Raw genomic sequence first — 10053 nt, forward strand, 5'->3', positions numbered from 1 at the left:
AAACCCGCACATTAGGCCTAATTACATTGTAGGACGGTGGGGGGAAGCAAAGAATAAAGCGCTTTTAACTATTTTCAAATGCGTGCACGTTTCCTATTTGCATGAAAACATTTCCAGAAACTATTTTCTAAATTAGCATACTTACATAAAATCATTGGCGAACCAAAATAGTGATTTTGTATCATATGAGTTGCATGCGTAACGGAAATTGCTGTAGGGTACAGTGGCGGCGACTAGCGTCGCGAGTCGAAACATTGCTAAGGTGCAGCTAAGAGAGGTCTGAGAGTGCTCCAGACCACTCTTACCAACGAACGACGTGCGAAAGACATTCGTAGCAAAGAAGGTTTCGGGAAATGCGTGAGGTACTTAAGGTAGAGCTTAAGATAGAGGTTACGAACTATGTAGCGTTAAGAAGGCTTCGGGAAACCGGCCCCTGGACTATCCACCTCCTCTGCACTGGTCATGTCATTAACCACAGGGAAGGTTTAGTGTTACAAGTGATTAGATGATGTGTCACTTTTTTTTGTTTAATTGATAATGTGTAACATCTGCAGTGCTATAGATAATAACAGTACAGTATATAGACAGAGTTTGGCCAACTCAAATCATGGGCACCATGTTGGAGACCAATGTCAGATTTTACAGCATAACCCTACGTGGCGAATAAGCTATGTTGAAGTAAATCACTTATTTTCACCATTAACAGGCATACAAATGTTATTGTCAACGTTTGCCAATATGTAAAAAAAAAAGCCTTACAGAAATATGCAGTGTATATTTACGCTCAATATCTTAATAGGCCTGTAAAATGGCCACTGTAGTAGTGAGTGACCAGTCTTAGAGCAGAGTTTTCCTTTCTTTTCCTCTTCCCGAGTCATGACGTAACCTTTTGTAGCTCAACCATCGCATAGGCTAGTAATGCTAGTGTAGGCCTACCTTTAAGTTTTGTGATTCTGATGATCACTAGCCTAGTTATAGGACCTAGGCCAACAAGCATTGTATACATTAATAATGGTAATACTATATGTTATTTATTATCATAAGTCAAACAGAGAAATTGACATTTACCTCACACAATATTGAGTAATTATTTGCTCACCTGTTTGTTGATCTGGCCTTCTGCTCCCATATTTTCCTCCTTTTTGGGCCACAGGGAAACTTGTGCAATTGTTTCCCGCTTCCTTAATCCTTTCTTGCACTGCATTCAAATGTGCAACAATTAGGCATTTTTTTAATAATTTATAATATGTTTTAAACATTTATTTATAAAACATTATTCATTAACTCAGACTATTCAATTCCCTAGTTGGCCAAACTCTCTCTATATGCGGCTCTAATAATCGTTTTTTACTGTGTGGGTTTATAAATATAAACGTTGAAGTGATAGTCTTTATGTTGATATTTGTTTTATGTTTTTGATAATGTGTGTGCACTCTGTCGTAATCATTCTATGTTTTTATTATTATTACTTTTTACAAATGTTTAAACTATTGCTCTTTCATGCTTTTATGTACAGTACTATGACCTTTGTGTACTGTATGTAAAGCATACTGAATTACCACTGTGTATGAAATCAGTTTCAGTTTCACTTTGGAGTGAGGATATTACTGCGCAGAGTCTAAGTGCTCCCAATGTTATTCCGCCACACAATATTTATCCCTTTTGCCTGCTTAGAAATGCACCACGTTTTATTTTGTCTCTGGTCGTTTGACTACTCGTGTAGGCCTACCTGTATTTTAATAGGGAAAACATGGAGTTGTTTGGTCACTTCTAACTTCATCTCTGTTTGGATCCTAATGAATGCATTGGGCAAGCTAAGTGCTATCAAAGTTGCCCCGCGCACCAGAGCCAGTGAGTGCACGCATTGAAACGTGATGTGTTTATCGTCACATATACAACGGTATCGAACGCGATTCAGCCAATCATAATCAAGGACCGGAACTACAGTAGTGTGGATGTAGCAGTGAGCTGTATTTAATTAGGTGTGCCTGAACAATATTAGGGATACTTTGACCAAATATGACAGGAGTCAGGGACATTTTTTGTCCCAGTCCGTCCTTGCTTCAGGGGTCAAGATTTGGAGGGTTATAGAGCCGGTTCGTGTCAGCCAGTTACTGGTTACAGTTACAACTTTTGGCTATTTTGACATTGACAAGAAATACGTCTGCTGCCTATACCATAGCACCTTTCGTATATGGCTACTTGTGTTAATATGTTTTTAATTTGATTTTATTTCCACGATTTTAATCAGTTATTTGTCCTTTATCAAGGGACTAGTGGCTTTTATGTTTAAGGGGCCTATTTTCACATCAATGTAAACATGAATCTGCTCAGCAGACATATTAGTGTAAAGTAGAGTAGTTTTTTAGTACCAACAATTCTGATCAGTCGTTTATAGTGTGCCATAGTTGACAATATTGGCATCTCACTTCTTGATAGGAAGGAAGTCTGCTGCCATTGCAGCCCATAGCATTCTTTATATGTGTGGTTACACACGTACACATGAGTTTGCATCCATGACAAATGGCAGTGGCTTCACATGTGTTAACTGTATGACTTGAAAGTAAGAGGTCATAACATATGATTGCAGCCCAATTCCCATTCATACAGTAGTTTGGGTCAAAAAATTACATTCACATTTGATTTGGTTATGTAGCATTGATAGATAATTTTACTATGTCTGATAAATAATTTTGTATGTTTGTGCGCAAATAAAGACAAGGACCAGTGAATTCCAAGGACAACACAATTGTATTATCTTTGCAAAGAGAGAGAATGATACAACACAAAATGGTTCATACCAGACTCTGATAATTTTAGTCTGGGGCCTCCTTTTATACCAGGGTTGACGTATCTATACAAGAGTTTACGTATCTAGGGTCTCTAGTTTGCCCTTTGACATGATCACATGGATAAAACTTGGACAATAAGCCCTGGCCTTTGTCCCACCGAACATGTGTCCGAGAGAACCTTTCAAACAGAACATTACTTCTGAATCAACAACAAATACAGAACTTGTGGTCAAGAACTTGGGCCTAGGGAAACTTTCGGTTCCCTTAGATAAATCAGGTAAAAGGGACTACACATTAGTGTTGAAACCTTATCTTGTGCACAAAAGTACAAAGAGTACAAAAACATCTGATTGGCACATTAAGATACAAATGAACAGACCTCTCCATGAAAAAGATGAACCCTCGGCCACAAAGCACGACCACACAGAACACAGTCTACACATGCAACTACACTCTTCCCCACTCACGATGGCCAACAATTCCCCCATCCAATGGAAAGGAACACACATACCATCAATCACTGTAGGGGAACATAAATACCCGATCAACAATTGTACCCAATCACACTTGTAATATGCTTTTTCAGATTATCAATATAAATGAGAACACATGTTTCAATAATTTCTCCAACAATCCACCCTTTTGATAATTATGAAAAACATCGATCTTTTAAGCATTTCTGTTCCCTAAAAGTCATACATCATAAGTGATTTACTCAGGGAAAGTTGAGAGACACAACACATCAAAATCGGGGGGGAAATCTGGATGAATGCCTCCATCATAGTCATCATCAGGGTCGTTGAAAGGATTCTCAAAGTCACCACCATAGCCATCTCCGTAGTCCGTGTCCCCTTCCTCCTCAGCGGCTGAGCTAACGGCCACCCCTCCCCCACTTTCAATATCAAGTTGGTCATAGGAAGGGGGATCGTCAGCCAGCAGCATCTGAGTCTCAGGATACACAGCAGTTCCAATGGCTCTCTGCAACAGACCTCGCACACAAGGAATAATACAACAGCCCAACATAGACATTAAACTCTAAACAACCAAGACAGAGGTTATTACATTTTGTACCGCCCCTTTCCAGCTACCAAACCATTTTTGAGTCATTAAACTCTCGAAGAAATTTGGTTCCAGTCAATTTTCAGTCAATTCGTTAGACAAAGCGGTTAGGCCATTAAGTGCCCTAATGATCCGTCAGGAAAAGTGTTGTTGGGAATAAACATACAACAAGTAGAACCAAATATAGCACAGACTCCCCCACGGTCCACAGGCAGCAAATCTAACGCCACACAATTTTGCCATGTTGTCAAGGTTGTTTTGTTGAGTTATATGTAAACTATCCATGTAAGCACCAGGGTAAGCAGGCAAATCAACATCTTGCAGTGCTCTTTTAACTTTGGGTCTCAAGGCGGTTGGATGATCATGTGGTGAATTGACTTCCTCTATCAGTAGTAGTCAGAGGGGACCAACAGTTACAGTAGCACACAACGACTTCCAAAATATAGACAGCCGGTCGGAGTTTGTTACCATGTGTAGTTACCGTCAGATCTGTCAAGCCATGGTGAAAGAGCTGTAGGTGAGAGGTGTCACCTCGGTGGGCTGTATTACCACTACCACCACCACAACCTGACATTGTAAATCACACCCGTAGTCATCACTCCCTTGACGTGGCCTGCATCTCCGGCAGTTGGGACTTGTATGGTTATCAGAACATTTGTGGTCCCGTGTTTTACTACTATTGACCATCTATCCAGCCTCACACTAGCTGTAATTCAAAACATTTTGTCAGTAACAATAAACACAATAACAATCTGAACATGGATAATCCATATACAAATACAGTATTTCATTGACGTCACATACACTGCAGGCGGACCAGTCGCAGAGCATACTAAATTAATCTCAAATGTCTCAGTTCATCCCAACATCACTTTTATCAGGACCAGTTTCTTAAATTGAGGAGTGACTTTCCACGGGGGTTGGTGAAATCCACTTATACATAGAAATTAATCGAGATGAAAAGAGTCAACCTCTTACCCATGAATAGGGCCGCCACTGGAGCTTCCCTAATTGAGTCCTGACGAGTGTTACCTTTTTCACCAGGTTTGAGACGAAGACTCCCCTAGTGAGGTCTACCCCTTTGTAGCTGGACTTTGCCCGTCATCCTCTGTTGTAGCTCCAGCGACCACCCTAGTCATAAGGCTGCAGTGACTCTGGTGGATCCATGTTGCTCATTCTGCAATTGTTTGAGCTGAGGGAGTGGTTAGTAACACTTGATTAGGACCCTCACCTCTCTTGATGCCAATGTATTCTCTTCAATTTTTTTTTTTTTTTTTTTATAAGAGCCCAATCCATTTGTACTAGGTTTGGCCTATTATCAGGGGAGGACAACACAACTCATTAAGCCATTAAACCTTCTTCCCCATCCACTCCAATCTCTGGCTGTAATTCAAACAATGGTTCAACACATATGGCCTTCCATGCATTATTTCAAAAGGAATTAGCTCACCACTTCCTCCAATAATGCATTGACAACTTAACTGCTGGTAAACATTTTATCCAAGTAAGACCTGTGTCTGCCATGGCTTTCTGTAATTTACTCTTTACAGTTGCATTTTTCTGCTCTACTTATCAAGCAGACTGGGGGTGATAACAATGTAATTTACGTGCTATTCCAAAAACCTTAGACATATCTTTCACAATTTGGTCAACAAAATGTGTACCATTACTGTACATTTTTTCAGGAAAAACCCCATGTGGGAATTATCCACTGAGATAAGCTTTTTATCACTGTTGCAGCATCTGCTTTAGCTGTTGAAAAATGTCCACCCATTTAGAAAAAATTATCAATGTTAAACAAACAATAGTTTTTCCTTTTCACATATAAACAACCAAACCTTACTTTATGAGAGCTACTTAACATCACAACCTTAAAACCGTCAGGTAACTTTTTTTTTTACATTATTCTAAGATATCCTCAGTGCGTTCTTCATGAAACATGAAACATCTACATCTATCACAATTTTTTTATTATTAATTTATTTTTCTATAAAAGTTGTTAATCCAAATATCATGAATGATTTCTCTATCAACATATCATGAATGATTTCTCTATCAACTCTACCATTCCCCGCTTTGAGACATGAGTTACTCCATGGCTCATTTTTGCGATCCTGTGAAACCAAACTCCTGGTAAAACAGGAAGTTGGGTGTCCTCATGCACCCACAGACAGTTTTCTTATTTTCTTTTTTATAATTTATGTCAGACATCCAGTATGAAATATATTGTTATTATTTTATAAGTAGCACAATAACTATATAATTAGACTAGACCATGAAAATGTGAAGGAGTCAGTACAAACATAGGTCTGTGCCACCATTTGATCAACACTCAGCAATATTTCAAAGACCAGCATTAAATTATTTTTAACTTTATACACAAGACTGTGATTGGTCGACTCACTCTGTGTTGAGCCGGCTGCTTCAAGCAGTCTGTGGTAACAACATACTAGTTTGCTGACATAAGCATTGCAAATAAACTCGAACATATTTTAGTTACAGTGACAGGGTTATCCAATTATAAGCTCTTTCTGTCAGTATTTTGAAATCAGCACTTCGTATCGCCACCAAGCAGCAGTAGTAGTTCAGCATTCTGACTACCGTTGCAGAGGTGAGCAAGGCGGACAGCAGACACACAACTTCAAGGTTCACGTGACGTACAGTCAACTACATTGTCTCGATGCAAAAGTATAAACTCTGTTCACCAGCACATCAGTGAGGGTTTTTACGTTGTATGCATCCATGCACAAACCAAAAAATAGCTGTCATTTTTAAAATAAAAGCAACAATGTTGATTTGCATGCATCAATAGGCTCGTGACTACTTTTTTGCACTTATTTGTTTGTTTGTTTTTGTACGGACCTTACACGGGCAGGGCAGGGATAGCCCCATAATTCAAATCTGTATAGATATTCGCTATTTTGTCTGTAGTCACTTTCTCCTCACAGGCTTTAGTAGGAGACAGCGACTGAGGTTGGCCACCCCCAATCCCTGTCCCCCCAAAAACCTGAGCCGCATGTTCTTATTCACATTCATCCCATTAACCCCTTAACTGTATTTATCAGGCTTTTTCATTTTTCATTTTTTTTTTTTTTACTTTTTGCTTCAACGTTTCCAACTTTCCACAATTCAAAGTTCCATCAAAACCATGTTTATTTCCCCACCGTTCTTGTTGATTGACACTAGATGGATGAACCATTTACATAGGCTATAGCCTACTTTGCATCCCCTTCTAGTGGGGAGACACTCCAGTAGTTTTTATTATTTACGACTATTTGCGAAACCTACCATAAACAGTCACCTCTAATCGCCTACACCCTTAGGAGATGTATTGATTGTTTATATTTCACAAGCCGATGGGCTACTGCTACCAAAATAGCCCCAAAACTGCACCCAGTACAGACTCTCTTCCAAAGAGAGATTTTTTTTATTTACGACTATTTGCGAAACCTACCATAAACAGTCACCTCTAATCGCCTACACCCTTAGGAGATTTATTGATTGTTTATATTTCACAAGCCGATGGGCTACTGCTACCAAAATAGCCCCAAAACTGTACCCGGTACAGACTCTATTCCGGAAAGAGATTTTACTCACCGCGGGTTTCCTTGTCCTTGGATTCACTGGTCCTGACTTCGTTGTTTACAGGTCCAGTATCCCGTCACCGGGGGCCAGAGTAGAAATCCTCGCCTCAGAGTTCAAAACAAACAGAGGACTTTAGCCAAATGCCCAGGTCCTAGACCTGACTGTGCACGGATTTTCTGGAATGTCCACCTGACCCCCAGATATTGGAATCCCGGATATCGAGCCCCCAATCTGATAGATAATTTTACTATGTCTGATAAATAATTTTGTATGTTTGTGCGCAAATAAAGACAAGGACCAGTGAATTCCAAGGACAACACAATTGTATTATCTTTGCAAAGAGAGAGAATGATACAACACAAAATGGTTCATACCAGACTCTGATAATTTTAGTCTGGGGCCTCCTTTTATACCAGGGTTGACATATCTATACAAGAGTTTACGTATCTAGGGTCTCTAGTTTGCCCTTTGACATGATCACATGGCTAAAACTTGGACAATAAGCCCTGGCCTTTGTCCCACCGAACATGTGTCCGAGAGAACCTTTCAAACAGAACATTACTTCTGAATCAACAACAAATACAGAACTTGTGGTCAAGAACTTGGGCCTAGGGAAACTTTCGGTTCCCTTAGATAAATCAGGTAAAAGGGACTACACATTAGTGTTGAAACCTTATCTTGTGCACAAAAGTACAAAGAGTACAAAAACATCTGATTGGCACATTAAGATACAAATGAACAGACCTCTCCATGAAAAAGATGAACCCTCGGCCACAAAGCACGACCACACAGAACACAGTCTACACATGCAACTACACTCTTCCCCACTCACGATGGCCAACAATTCCCCCATCCAATGGAAAGGAACACACATACCATCAATCACTGTAGGGGAACATAAATACCCGATCAACAATTGTACCCAATCACACTTGTAATATGCTTTTTCAGATTATCAATATAAATGAGAATACATGTTTCAATAATTTCTCCAACAATGTAGGCAAACATTTCACATTCAAATCCCAAGTGTAAAGTTGCCTTTACATGTTACATTAGATGTAAGAGTTGAGTAAACTAGTGAAGACCAAAATTCATGTCAGTAGATTATAATTTAACGCTGATGATAAACTTTAGAAAGTGATACGAGGCCATCGGCACATACTGTACACCCCCATACAGCCACATGTACTGTATAGGGGAGTTGGCCTGAGCTGTTTGTGGCAGAAGAATGGTAATGTCAGCAACTAGACTGTCCACCAACTGTCTGTGGGAAAAGATAAGTATTTTATCTGCAGCTCATTTTCAAAATTCAGTCTGATCAGTCGCTCGTAGTTGCCCTTGAGTGAGTCTCTTGTGTGACGGTAGGTGCATATCTGTTCGTGCACGTTCATAAAAACTTGTTAGTTCATTTTTTTTTTTTTTTTACTGTAAATTTTTATGATACAATGTTTGTGTCTGCACATTTGTACAATTTTAGCTTCCTGTTTTTGTGAGTCGTGTCTGTAGTATTTGTGCATGAGTAAGAACACACGCATAGACGGAGCCAAGGTAAGTGCTGTTTACTTCGTAGTTCAGTTCTGAATACAGAGATGCTCTAGGCGCGAGTGGCCAATACCATTACCGTATTAACTCTAGTACTCATACTATAATTACCGTACAGTACAAACTATTACACTCCTCCCCCCTAGATTTCAACCTATAACAACAAGACTAAATTACTATGTACTGTTATCATTATTCTTGCAAACACAATATGCAGTGCTAAATGTATACCACTTATACAAACTTCATTAACATAGTAATAAGCACTCTGAACATGACTAATGCATTCACAACTCATTTCTACATGAACACTCAAAGATTCAGTCTAGTTGGTGCAGTCCGCTGCCTATCTGGATAGCGGCGCTCTTGTTGCACTTCCTGAGATGGACCAGGATCAACATTTTCTGGCTCTGTGTTTTCTGCTGGATCTTCACAGCCTGCTGAGTACTCCAAGAAATCATCGCCATCCCTTCTGCTTGGTGAATATGAAGCTTTAGATGCACGCAGGTGATCCACATGCACCTTGACTTGGCGATGACCAACTTGTACCTCATAGGTCAGAGGTCCTCTTCGTTGCAGAATCGTCCCTGGAATCCACAGCTTCTTTGGATGTCTGAAATCCCGAACTAACACCCTCTCTCCCAGTTTGAATGTCCGGAGTGGCTTTGCTCGCTTGTCATGAGCCCTTTTCTGCTGTAGCTGATGCTTGAGCACTACGTCAGACATGTCTGGCTTCAATAATGACAGGCGAGTACGTGGTTGTCTCTTTAGAAACATTTCAGCCGGAGTGCGCTCAGTGACTGTGTGAGGAGTGTTTCTATATGTGAACAGGAACCGAGCAAGTCGTTGATGGGCTGATACAGACTGCGCTTCCAGACGAGTCCAGGCTTTCTTGAACGTCTGCACAGCTCGCTCAACTGCTCCGTTGGATGCAGGGTGGTAGGGTGGTGATAGAACATGGCGAACTCCATTATTCTTGAGAAACTGCTCAAACTCCGCTGATGTAAATGGAGGGCCATTGTCTGACACCAACACCTTTGGCAGGCCATATGATGCGAATAGGTTCCTGAGA

General features: G+C 40.2%; 1 long non-coding RNA gene across 1 annotated transcript; it reads right to left on the reverse strand.

Annotated features, from left to right (window-relative positions):
* Positions 1-2732: 2732 nt before the first annotated feature.
* On the reverse strand, positions 2733-8429 carry LOC134092113 (uncharacterized). The gene is made up of 2 exons (XR_009940165.1): positions 7449-8429; positions 2733-5043 (listed from the first exon to the last, which is right to left on the reverse strand). It is a non-coding gene; the product is annotated as an uncharacterized LOC134092113 (long non-coding RNA).
* Between the last annotated feature and the right edge of the window lie 1624 nt (positions 8430-10053).

The sequence above is a fragment of the Sardina pilchardus genome, chromosome 1, assembly GCF_963854185.1.
Source record: "Sardina pilchardus chromosome 1, fSarPil1.1, whole genome shotgun sequence".
NCBI classification, from domain to species: domain Eukaryota; kingdom Metazoa; phylum Chordata; class Actinopteri; order Clupeiformes; family Clupeidae; genus Sardina; species Sardina pilchardus.